Source organism: Natrix helvetica, assembly GCF_964273705.1.
Source record: "Natrix helvetica genome assembly, chromosome: 8".
NCBI classification, from domain to species: Eukaryota; Metazoa; Chordata; class Lepidosauria; order Squamata; family Natricidae; genus Natrix; species Natrix helvetica.
In genome coordinates this window covers 8,688,532-8,702,427 of record NC_138559.1, presented here as the reverse complement: position 1 = coordinate 8,702,427, position 13,896 = coordinate 8,688,532, and positions in this window count along the sequence as shown.

Genomic DNA, 13,896 nt, shown 5'->3' with positions numbered 1-13,896 from the left:
GGTCGCCATCTTGGATGGTGGCCATCTTGGAACACATGTGGAGGGGTGCGAAAATTGGGGCGCTTGTTTGCAGCCGCCACAAGCGCCCAGGACCACTGCTGGGATTGGTGAAGATCCTTCGGATCTGTGCTCCGCCGGTGATCTGGAGAGGGCCCCTTTGGTTCGGCGGGGGGCTGGCCTCTTCGGGCCGCAGATCGGTGGTGTGGTTGGGGGTAGCGCCGGTCTGAAGGAGCTCCGGACCGCGCGCAGAAGCCCAGGCTAGTTGGCAGCGTGAGAGGAGGTGGGAAGGCAACAACTGTGAGTAAAGCGATGGCGGATGCTACGAGGAGTGGGGGGGTGGCTGGTCCTAGATCACCAGGGGATTCAGTTCGAGGGGACCTTCTGTGGAACTACCCCCGTAACGAGGGGGAGGTCTACCTCAATGAAGGCTACCTCTAAATCTAGGAGGAGAGCGCCTAGCAAGGAGCCCCGCATCACCAGGGCGGCTGGTAGGAGGGTCAGGGAGGAAATCAGCCCTTCCCCATCCAGGTCACACTCTCCTCTCCGGCCTTTACCCGTGCCAGAAGTCCAACTGGGTTCTCCTGGTTCCCCACGTGTCTCTGCGAGGAGAGCTAGCCCCCTATCCCTTCCTCTGTCTCCTGCCCAGTCTTCAGGACATCGGGGAGACCCCTTTGGCCACAGGGCAGCTGTTTCCTCCAGCCCACGGTTGGCTCCTCAATCTGCAGAGCTCCCTAGCCTCTCGCCTGCTTATCCAGAGCTTTCTGAGGGTTTTCAGAATGTGATTGCCCGTGCCATTGCCCAGGGCATCTCATCGGGCATGCAGCATCAATTTCAAGCCTCTAGAAGAAAATCTTCTCATGGGACCCCACGAGGTCATCCAGACCAACCCCAATCTTCTGCAACGGATCTGGACAGCAGCCCCCCAGCCCCTTCTCAAGCTGCAACTGCCTCCCCCCTCCAGTGGGAGGGACCAAGAAGGGGCCCTTTTACAAGCCACAGGTTGAAAAGGAGGAGATTCCTACCCCTGATTTATTTATGGAGGTGCTCAAATCTCAGAGGGCAAAGCCTGGCACGTTTCCCACTCCAGGCAGTAATGGCCGTAGGTTTTACAGTCTGAAAGCAACCTTTGCCCCAGCACTGCAGGCTCCAGATATAGATGTCCCGGTGGCTGGCCTGCCCTCCGCTTCCGCGGTGGTGACTGGTGAGATCTCCAACTGTCTGAAGGCAGAGGATAAGAAGGCGGAAGTGGTGCTGCTTCGTTTTTCAACAGCTCCACTCTGCTTTGGCTGGAACAGCTTCGCGATCGAACCCCCACTTCGGACGTGGGACTATTGCAGGACTTCAAGAAGCTGATGGCGGCCACTCAATTTTCAGCTGACGCTACGCTGGATGCGGTCAAGTATTCTTCCAGGGATCGATCTTCTTCGGTGGCTTCCAGGAGCCCTCTCTGGCTGCACAATTGGCAAGCAGAGTCCCGGGCAAAGTGGCATTTGGCGGGGGCGGAGTACACGGGAGACAATCTGTTCGGAGCCTCCCTTGACCCTATCCTTATCGAGGACAAGAACAAGCGCAAAGTCTCCCCTTCCACGACTAAGCACTCTGACCAACGCCCTGCACCCTATCCCGGGAGGTCCTCCTATCGACCCCCTGAGCAGGAATTCCAACAGCCGAGGTATTCTGCTCCCAGATACCCCAGACGGGGATGGGAATTACTCTAGGGACGGATATAGGTACCAACAGCCCAGTAAGCGTCGCTTTCAAGTGGGGGGTGGGTGGCCATCCCTATCGCAGGAACAAGTGATTCGGGATCGGATCATCCGATCGGCAGTCGCCTTACCTTGTTTGCGGATCGCTGGAATCGCATCACCACTGATGCCTGGGTTCTTCAGAGGGTTGAATTTGGTTTGCAGTTAGAGTTTCGTTTCCATCCCCCGACTAGGTTCCGTCTTTTCCCTTCCTCCAAGAATCCGGCTAAGCGTCCCCTTATGCACAAGGCCATTTCCTAGACATCAGGGCAGTGGAGTTGGTCCCGGAAGAGGAGAGGGGTTTAGGGTTTTATTCCAATCTGTTTGTAGTTCCTAAAAGTTCAGGGAGGTGGAGGGCAATCTTAGACCTCAAATTGTTGAACTCTAGACTGGTTCAGCGGAAATTTAAGATGGCTTCCCTCAAGTCCATCTTAGAGGGTATCAGACAGGGTGACTTCTTAGCATCCATTGATCTCATGGAAGCATACCTGCACATCATGATTGCATCGGACCACCATAAATTCCTTAGGTTTGCATATGGGGGGGAGGGGTTCCATTACCAATTCAGGGCCCTTCCCATTGGATTGGCATCTGCCCCTAGGATCTTCACCAAGGTGTTAACTGTAGCTGCAGGTCATCTCCGGTACTTCCCAGCCGGTTACATTGTTATTTAGATGACATCCTCATGCTGGCCACTACGACGGACCAAGCTGAGAGGGACCTGGCTCTCACTATTGCCACCCTGCAGACCCTGGGGTTCTCGATCAATCTCGGGAAGAGTCATCTCACCTCTATCTCACGCATTCCAGTTTGGGCACTCAGAGCCCAAAAGGCTCGCCCTTACTGGATTATGCCCTCTGTCTCTATCCAGTCCTGGAGCTTGAAGATTAGCATGTCTAGCAATTTGCTAATAACACTCAAAAAAGACTGGTAATTGTTCTTACGGACTTTTTTTATGAATTGGGATTATTTCCATCAATCTTTTGGGACATCTGTCTGATCTATGAATGAAGATAAGGACGGTAGCAGTGGCCACCCACTCACCAGTTGGGATTTTTTAAAAATTATTTTAGGCAAAAATGTAGACAAACCGTACCATGGCCTTGTTTAGTTTTTAAGACATGTAATCAGTCGGGTAACCTCTCACACTGAATAAGCACAGGCAGCCTTTGATCAATAAGGAAATGTCTCAGACTTTTCCCACAATCACTCATTTGGTATTGGGTCAAAAGCTGACTTAAAAATCAACAAAGGTTGCAAAAAGGGAACCATAAGGAGACACTGAATATTTTTCTGCCAAGTGACGGAGAACCCAATAATGATCCAATATTGATTGTTCCTTTCTAAACTCTTGTCCTTCAACAACGATATATTTTCATTTGGTGCCCAACCCACTAATTTAAGGTATGAAATCTGGCCTAAAGATTATTTATTGTGTTATATAAAATAATAGGCCTATAATTTGCAGAGTCAAATCTGGTTTTGTGTAATAGTTTCACTATTGCATGAAATTCTTTACAAATATCAACAACCTCAGCTATGCAGATGATGCCACTCTAATGGCAGAAAGTGAGGAGGAACTAAAGAGCCTCTTGATGTGGGTGAAGGAGGAGAGTGAAAACATTGGCTTCAAACTCAACATGAAGAAAACTAAGATCGTGGCATCCGGCTCTCTCAATTCCTGTCAAATAGATGGGGAAGAAATGGAGGTAGTGACAGATTTTATTTTCCTGGGCTCCAAGATTACCGCGGATGGGGACTGCAGTCAAGAAATTGCTCTTGGGGAGGAAAGCAACGGCAAATCTAGACAGCGGACTAAAAAGCAGAGACATCACCCTGCCAAATCAAAAGTGCATATAATCAAGGCGATGGTTTTCCTAGTTGCAATGGATGGCTGTGAAAGTTGGACCATAACAAAAGCACCAAAGAATGGAGGCCTTTGAACTCTGGTGCTGGAGAAGAGTCCTGCGAGTCCCTTGGACTGCAAGGTTGTCCTAGAGGAGATCAACCCTGACTGCTCTTTAGAAGGCCACATCCTGAAAAGGAAACTCAAATCCTTTGGCCACATAAAAAGAGAAGGAAGGACTCCCTGGAGAAGAGCCTCATGCTGGGAACAATGGAGGGCAAAAGAAGAAGGGGATGGCAGAGAATGAGGTGGCTGGGTGGAGTCATGGAAGCAGTCGGTGTGAGTTTAAATGGACTCCAGAAGATGGTAGAGGACAGGAAGACCTGGAGGAACGTTGTCCATGGGGTCACAATGGGTCGGACATGACTTTTCACTAACAACAACAAAATTATTTTCTTGCAAAAAAAGCTCCTATGTAAATGGAAACCGTAGATTACAGTCAATTCCAACTGCTGTTGTTCGCTGGGCCAGTCGCTGAGATTCTGTTCCAAACTGAGCACACAAATATGGCCAAGGCAGACAATCAACCCTGAATACATAACCCTTTCTGGATTAGAACATACTCATCTAGTTTCCCTGATATTGGTATCTAGAACTGTAGTTCTTTGTGCTGTTAATGTTTTACCCTTCTCTGCTAGCATTGAAATCTCACCATATGCTCATTCAGCTTTATTACCCAATTCTTCTGCCGTGATCCGTTTGTACTTTGTCCACGTCTACCGAATGAAGCGTTCAATTATGAAACCAGACTCAGGAAAGGAAAACAGTTGCTTCTTTCTTTTTGGGAAAAAGATCGGCTGCGTGTTGTCTGAAAGTTTCCTAGAAAAGCAGTTTCGTGGCAGGATTTGAGATGAAGGGAATATCTGCTGCCTTATAGTTCATGCCTCTTTCTCTCTCCCGATACTGTACTTGTATATTTCTAAATAAAGTAGATGTTTAAAACCTGAAGTCAATTTCCAGGGTGTTCTCATCCCAGACTCCTTCCCTTAAAATCTATTGGTTCCCCATTGAATTTCTTGCAAATTATTTGTGAATGGAAGTTTTCAAATAGGTAATAGAGGATTTTTATTTATTTACTAGCCGATAACCCACCATTGCCCGGGTATTTATTGATAGGAGGAAAATGTCTGGACCAAAGGTAATTTCTAATGTTGGATTTTCCCCCTTACCAAAGGGAGCCCCCTTGTGGAGTACTGTGAAGTCTGTGCTTTACGGTAGAAGCCATTTTAAGGCACAACAGGCTGTATTTAGCAGAACACACGCCCCGGGGGGTTTTAGGGGCGACTGACCCCCACAATATTTTTTTCCAAAGTGTAAGTCATCTGTGTACCAAGTTTGGTTGAAATTGCTCAAAGCGTTCCAGAGTTATGATGGAACAAACACACACAGCCGTTTTTATATACAGTGTATAGATTTATTAAGACTTGTATGTTATCCATCTCTCTACCAAGCGACTCTGGATTAAGGATTAAACTTAGTCTTAATATTTTTCAGTGTGACTATTTGAAATATCTTTTTGGCATGATCGTAAAAAAGATTCTGGAATTTGGAGAACCACCAAATGCAGTTTTTAATGTCCTCTGGTTGGATTTCAGAATCTCCTTTTTACACATAAAGCTTCCTAGGCTTTCTGCAGGGCACAGACTGTGGTCTGTTGAGTTTACCTAAAATTGGTTGTGAAATTTTTGTGGGAATGACCCCAGTAGCTGGCTGGAAGGGACCATCGTCTCTTGCTCCAAAATACATTGCCTCAAACTAGCTAGGTCACTATGCTTTTGGCATCATAATTGAATGATAAATCCCATTTTTATGCAGAAAAAAACTGCCCAATCTCCAACTAAAGCAAGGCTGTCAAATTTGCGTCGTCACAGCTCTTATAGTCATAAGTGGGAAGAGATAAGCAATAGGAAGGAAGAGAAGAAGAATAGTAATGCATTCTTGGTAAATTATTGACAGTGTTGTGGGAATTAGTTGTTAAGCAGGGTGATGGTGTTCAGGGGAAAAAACTGTCCTTGTGTCTAGTTGTTCTGGTGTGCAGGGCCCTATAGCATCATTTTGAGAGTAGAAGTTGTAACAAGTTATGTCCAGGGGGTAAGGTGTCTACTTATTTTGTAAGTCATCATTTTCAGCACCGTTGCAACTTCAAATGGTGGCTAAATGAATGGTTTGACCAGAGATGATATTCTACCAGTTTGTCTCGGTTCAGGCGAACCGGTAGTGACAGTGGCGGGAGGCTCCGCCCACCCACCCAGACGTCATCACGGACACTCTGCGCATGCGCGCTCCCAGTTCCGAACTAAGAGGATTTCATTCCTGGGTTTGACGTTGAGGACTACGTGTCCTTGTATTTCTCTCTGCTTTTAGAATGTCAACCACGGAGACATCCATTTCCTTGTCCTTCTCGTAGCTGTCATTTGTAGGTCCACTTTCGATGCCATCTCGGTCCTGTCAAATAAAGCATATTCCTCATCCGCCATTTCTTTTTCCACCATCTCTTTTGGATTATCCATAGAAAGAAACATCACTATTGATAAGAGTGGGTGCTAACTTCCGATTCTATTTTTCAGTAGCGCTCTTCAGTGTTTTCATGTTTCTGCTGTTTTTATGTGTCTCAGTTCAGGAGCCGTAAATCAAGCTTGTAAATATTTTTCCCCCATTAACTAAAATCTTTAGTTCCCTTTAGTGTTTCATTTTCAATTTGTCTGTCTTGTCCTAATCTCAATAAATTTAGGACCGGGGGTTGTTGAGAGTACTTTTGTTCCCAATTTTGGTGGCAACTAAGTCAGAAACTCCAAATATCTTAATATCTCTAGCACCCTCCAAATGGATAAATTGTGCTTCCACAGCTGGTGATAATAACCTTGATTTACCTGAAAAAGGTGAAGGAGGACTCCAAAGTACTTTGCAAGTACATTTTCCCAGCCCAAAGCTTGATTAGTTGTCAAATGGATGTTGGAAAGAAAAATTTCCATCCAGCAAACACATCTAGGTAGCAAACTTACAGTAAGTACAGATTGTGCTGCCAGTTGCATTTGATGGTAAGCAATTGATTTCGTTTTGGTCAGTCAACAGCCTAAGCCAAACAAAAGAAAAAGTACAACTCAACAACCCTGACTCGGAAACAGAGAAGAAAGTGAGCAAAATAACATATTGTGCAGTAAAAGTTGTCTTAATTACAGTTGTCTTAAAAGTATAAAAATAAAAATCTTCAGGTCCTTCTCCAGAGCCTAATATTTTTAGCATTAAAACTCTAATGTGGAATAAAACGGAATAAAACTATAACCACAGCAAGTGTAGTCCAGAAAAGTCCAAAAAAAGAAAAGAAAAAAAGGGAATGAGTGTTGCAAAATTTCAAACGCTCTAAAAATACTTTTACAAGGTTGCTTGTCCGGTCTTCCAAAGTGTTTGTGTACAGGTAGTCCTTGACATACGACCACAGTTGAGCCTGAATTTCTGTTGCTAAGTGAGGCATTTCTTAAGTGAGTTTTGTTCCGTTTTGTGACCTTTCTTGCCACAGTTGTTAAGTGAATCGCTTCCGTTGATTAAGTTAGTGAATCTGCCTTCCCCACTAGCTTGGATTATCAGAAGGTCGCAAAAGGGGATCACGTGGTCTTGGGACACAGCAACCGTCATAAATACGAGTCAATTGCTAGCCATCTGTATTTTGATCACATGACCATGGGAATATAATGGTCAGAAGTGTGAAAAACGGTCACAAGTCACTTTTTTCAGTGCTGTTGTACAGGGGTGGGTTGCTGCCGTCATTGCTGCCAGTTCGGTGCCTCAAAAAGTTTGCGCATGCCAGACATGTACTATGCGCGCATGCATATTTGCAAATAAAAAGGTCTGCGCATGCGCACAACCTTTAAAAATAAATAGAGGATTTTTATTTATTTACTCGCCAATAACCTGCCATTGCCCGAGTATTTATTTATAGGGGAGAAATGTCCGGACCAAATGTAATTTCTAATGTTGGATTTTCCCCCTTACCAAAGGAAGCCCCCTTGTGGAGTACTGTGAATCCTGTGCTGTACAGTAGAAGCCATTTTAAGGCACAACAGGATGTATCTTAACAGAACACACACCCCGAGGGGTTTTAGGGGTATCTTACCCCCCACAATATTTGTTTCCAGAGAATAAGTCATCTGTGTACCAAGTTTGGTTGAAATTTTAAATAAATACATTTTTCACTGAAAATTGTTCTGCGCATGCCCAGAGCCAAAAAACAAGATGTCAGCCCCGTAGGAGAACCGGTTCGGGGGTGTGGCAAGCATGGGTCGCTGCCGGTTCCAGGGACCCAGGCTGCAAAGTTACTACCGATTCAGCCAAACTGCTAACAACCCACCTCTGCCGTTGTAACTTTGAACAGTCACTAAATGGACTGCTGTGAGTTGAGGACTAGCTGTAAGAGGAGATGGTGAGAAAGAGGCACCTGCTTCAGCATTCTTTCTCTGAAGGTTTATTTTCTTATCGTTTTTATACTGAAGGCCAAAATCAGTAGGAAAGAGCTGCAGCTGAAGGTCTCTTTCTCTCTCTCTTGCTTTAGCTTTCTCTCTAAACCAAACAAACTTTTTGTTCCCATCTCACCCCAGTCCTCCAAAAATGCAAGATATTTTACAAAAATCACAAATGGGTTAACTTCTGCCTTCAAGCTTGCATTCTAACCTGAATCGTGTTTATCACAAAAATGGTTCCAATGATAAAATCCCACAAAACACGCAAAGCCAATATTAAAATAGTAAAAAAATGTTGGGTCTTCTTGGTAGGGATTGGTCAGAATCAGGATTTCCAAGAAGTAGATACAGACATCTTAACATTCAATGGGGCTGTGAGTTTGGAAAGCAGATTTCATGTGAATGCATCAACTCATTCGTGGATAAGGCTTTTTCCCCCAAAAAGGCAACTTATAACTTAGTTATGCAAACCTGGCTTTTACCCCATTGACTTTGGTTCTCGGAAACCAGCTGGGAAGGTTACAAATGGTGATTAGGTGATCCTGGGACATGGCATAAAGGTATGCCAGTAGATAAGCAACCGAAGTTTGATCACGTAACCATGGGAATGCTGCCAAAGTCATGCATGTAGATAATGGTCATTAATCACTTTTTTCCCTAGTGTTGTTTGGATGTCAAAGTTATTCAGTGAATAACTGACTGGTTACGGAACAAATAGACCTGTAGTATAATAATACACACCCAGAATCTCCTCTCAATCTGATCACCTCCTTTTAATTATATTCTTCAGGACTAACAAGTTCTTTATTGACAGGTATTTTTTGTTTGTTTGTTTGTTTTGTTTTGTTTTTATTGGATTTATATGCCGCCCTTCTCCCAAAGGACTCAGGGCGGCGTACAACATTAAAAAAACACACATCCCAAAAGTTAAAAAGAAATTAAATACATATCCCCAAAAACCAAGCTGAATTTATAAGACAATACATTTAAAAATGAGTTAAAATTAACAGGCCAGGCCGGCTTGCTGGAAAAGCCAACTTTTTAGGGCGCGTCAGAAGGACCGGAGGTCAGGGATTATGCGAAGCTCCGGGGGCAGCTCATTCCAGAGGGAAGGCGCTCCCACAGAGAAGGCTCTCCCCCTGGGGGTCACCAGCCGACACTGGCCGACGGCACCCTGAGGCACCCTTTTAACCTTTCCTTCTTTTAGGTTCCCAAGCCATCACCCAACCCATAACAATAGACAGATAATATCGGTTTAACTTCAGGTAGGCAAATTTGCACATGGGGTTATTTGCTTCCTCGTGATGGATAGGAAGGAATGGTCCCCTGAGTTTCCTTTTGATAGTCTGGGGGCTACAAGAGTGCTAAAACCAGAATCTTCTACGGGTGGGTTGCTGCCGGCATTATTGCCGGTTCAGTGCACATGCCCATTTGCACCTAAAATGGTCTGCGCATACGCACAGCATTAGAAAAGGGAAAAAAAATACATTTTTGCAATGAAGATCGTTCTGCGCATGCATAGAACCGAAAATCAAGATGGCGCCCCCCGAGGATAGAACCAGTTTGGGGGCGTGGCAGGTTGAATGACTACCTACTTGACCGAACCGGTCCGAACCAGTAGGAACCCGTACTCTCAGAGGCCAATGTTGTCTGAAGCAAAGAGCTTCTACCTGCAAAGGGATTAAAATCTGTGCAAAATTAATTGACACTATCAGGTGTCAAGAAAGAACTGAGATGAAACCTTCTTGCTTGATGACTCTCACCTGTTCAAGTTGTGAATGCTCCAACACTGGGAGTTTTTAAGAAGATGTTGGATAGCCATTTGTCTGAAGTGGTGTAGGGTTTCCTGCCTAAGCAGGGGGTTGGACTAGAAGACCTCCAAGGTCCCTTCCATTATTCAATACTTTCTATAGGTGGACTCAGCTTTCCATCCTTCTGGGATGGGTAAAATGAGGACCCAGATTGTTGGGGGCAATAGACTTAACTCTGTAAATCGCTTAGAGAGAGCTGTGAAGCGTCATATAAGTCTAAGTGCTATTGCTATGTATTCATTAATGATTTATAATCTCTTCATAGTCATCTCCTGGACATTGATAGAACAATATAAAACCTGTCTTTGTTATGGTTGCTTTGGTGTAATGATTGGTTAGATCAGGGCAGGGGTAAAATCCAGCAGGGTTCTCCAAAGGTTCTGGAGAACCAGTAGTGAAAAGTTTGAATAGTTTGGAGAACTGGTAGTGGAAATTTTGAGTAATTCAGAGAACCGGCAAATACCACCTCTAGCTGGCCCCAGAGTAGGGCGGGAGTGGAGATTTTGCAATATCCTTCCTCTAGGAGTGGGGAGGGAATGGGGATTTTGCAGTATCCTTCCCAAGCCGCGCCCACCAAGTCACATCACGCCCACCAAGCCACGACCACAGAACCAGTAGTAAAAAAAATTGAATTTCACCACTGGATCAGGGGTGTCAAACACAAGGGCCATGATTGGATCCGGCCCACAGGGCTGTCCTGGAAAATGTAAGGGGCCAGCCCACGTCACTTCGCTTCTACCCAATGCGAAGAGGAAAATTCGGGCCAGAGCGGCTTTGGCCTGGTTTACCCAGTGTGAAGAGGAAACATGCCAGCAGTTTGAGTAGTGGTGTCAAGCTGGCCACGTCCACTCAGTCAGCCACACCCAGTGAGTGGCATTAAGGTGGCCATGTCCACTCAGTTGGCCACACCTACCCAGTTGGCCATGCTCCCCCTACCCCAAGGTCAACCACAGCCCTGGTGTGTCCCTCAATGAAATTGAGTTTGACATCCCTGGTTTAGGCGATGCTAAATGACGAGGTATATTGCTAGTGAGGGAATATATTCCTGCTTAGTCCCTAGAGCAATTTCTTCACGATGCAAACCATTGAGAAAGGGACATGGCACAGTGGATTCAACTTGAAGCACACATGATTTCAGGAGATACTCCACTTTTGAAGGGACCGAGCCACAGCTGGTACTAAGCCAGTTCTGACAGGTTCTAGAGAACCGGTAGTGGAAATTTTGAGTAGTTCGGAGAAACGGCAAATAGACTGGCCCCGCTCCTGCTGCCTCCCATCCTCCCAGCTGGGAGGCTAGGAGCTGATCATCTTTTGTTGCCCTGAACAGGAAAATGGAGCTGGAAAGTAAGTTAGTAGGCTGGAAAGGGAATGGGGATTTTGCAGTATCCTTCCCCTGACACGCCCACAAGGCCACGCCCACAGAGCCACACAGAATTGGTAGTAAAGAAAATTTGAATCCCACCACTGGACCGAGCCAAAGACCAGGTGATGGGAAGATCCAAGGCACCAAGTGGACCTTCAACAGCGTCCTTCGAATTCACTTTTTACGCACTGAAAGTTCTTTCTCCTCCTGCATGGAAGGAAGCATCCCTTTGATCTTCCAGATGGCCAGCGGAAGGAAGGTGCCTCACTCCTTCTGACATGTCAAATTAACTAGGAAATAAAAAAATCCTCCAGTCAAAATCTGGTATCTTGTCCAAATGTGAAAAAGGGAGGGTTTACTCTTCTTTGCTTTACTCCTCTATTTTTTCTATTTTATCGTTGGAATAAGGTTATCGCCTTAACCTACTAATCTGATCAAAGAGTCCTCCAAAAGGAACTATCAAGCAAACCTATCATCTCTTCAGCTCTTCTGCAATTTCCATAATTGCCACCACTTTGCTGGCTATGAAAATTACAGCCACCAAGACAACAGGATGAATTGTCATCTTTGGTTTGAAGACAAGTGGTGTCTATGGCCCCTTTCATGGGGCAGGGTCCCATGAAGGCTTGGTTCTCAAGAGGGTGGGCATCAATGCTAAGCTATTTACGGGTGGGCGGGCAAGCATTAGCTGGCAGAAGTTCTCCACATTGTGTAGGAGAGACAAAGAAGCATCTGTGTTGCCTTGCAGGTAAAAGAATGACAGAGTTGGAAGGGACCTTAGAGATCTAGTCCAACTCAAAGAGTCCCTTTACCATGTCAGACAAGTGGCTATCCAACATCTTCTTAAGGACTTCCAGTGATGGAGAACTCAACAACTTCTGGAGGCAAGTTGTTCCATTGATTAATTGTTCTCACTGTCAGGAAATTTCTCCTTAGTTCTAAGTTGCTTCTCTCCTTGATTAGTTTCCACCCATTGCTTCTTGTTCTGCCTGCAGGTGCCTTGGAGAATAGCTTGACTCCCTCTTCTTTGTGGCAACCCCTGAGACCTCGGAACACTGCTATCATGTCTCCCTTAGTCCTTCTTTTCATTAAACTAAACATACTCAATTCCTGCAACCGTTCTTCATATAAGAGCCGTGGTGGTGTAGTGGTCAGAATGCAGTACTGCAGTTACTTCTGCTGATTGCCGATTGCCGGCTGACCAGCTGAAGGTTGAATGAGCCATCCTTCTGAGTTTGCTAAAATGAGGAACCAGGTTGTTGGGAGGCAGGAGGCTGACACTGTAAATCGCTTAGAGAGGACTGTAAAGCACTGTAAAGTGGTATATAAGTCTAAGTGCTCTTGCTGTTTCCTTCCTTCCTTCCCAGTGATTAGAATGCAGCCTTGCAGGTAAACTCTGCCCACAGCCAGGGGTTCAATTCTCACCAGGCTCAAGGCTGACTCAGCCTTCCATCCTTGCAAGGTAGGTAAAATGAGGACCCAGATTGTTGGGGGCAAGAGGCTGACTCTGTAAACCACTTAGAGAGGGCTGTAAAAGCACTATGAAGTGGTATATAAGTCTAAGTGCTATTGCTATTGTCCTTCCTTCCTTCTTTCTTTCTTTCTTTCTTTCTTTCTTTCTTTCTTTCTTTCTTTCTTTCTTCCTTCCTTCCTTCCTTCCTTCCTTCCTTCCTTCCTTCCTTCCTTCCTTCCTTCCTTCCGTCCCTCCCTCTGCCCACTATCAGCAGTTTAATCCTGACTGGCTCAAGGTTGACTCAGTCTTCCATCCTTCCGAGGTCGGTGAAATGAGGACCCAGGTTGTTGGGGGCAAATGGCTGACTCTGTAAGCCGCTTAAAAAGGGCTTGAAAGCACTTTGAAGCGGTCTATAAGTCTAAGTGCTATTGCTATAACTTTTAGCTTCCGGTCCCTTAATCATCTTTGTTGCTCTGCAAAATCCTAAAGGTCCTTAACTTGATTGTGCACCTTACACTTTAAGCTGGGTAAGATTAATAGTTAAACCGATGTAGAAAAGCTGAGTTTCCCCACACAGCTTGCAGTCCAGTGCCTCTTATTTGAAGATTCCTGCAATGTCTTGCAAAGAGCCATGCCAAGGGCAAGGGTCAATCTCATCCATTTATTATTGATGCCGGGGGAGGGGGGGGCAAAACTTGTTACCTACTGATACATACACATGCCAGTCCTGGCCTTAGATTGTTGTGGAGTTTAATGTATTCCTTTGCACACTGATATGCAATGATTTACAACAGTTCATTTAGTGACACTGAGGATACAATGGCACTGAAAAAAAGGTGACTTCCGTCGGTGTTCACACTTATGCCCATTGCAGCATCTCCAATGGTCACACGATCCAAATTCAGATGCTCGGTAACTGACTCATATTTGTGACGTGTCCTGGAGTTATGTGATCAACTTTTGTGACCTCCTGACTGGAAAAGTCAATGGAGAAACCAGATTCACTTAACAGCCGTGTTACTCAGCAACTGGAGTGATTCGTTTAACAACTGTGACAAGAAAAGTTTCTGACAGTCAGAGCAATTGACTAACGGAACAGAAGTTGCCTTTGGAAGTCGTGGGAGCTTCATCCCTTTCAAGAACAGACTGGACTGCCATCTGTCA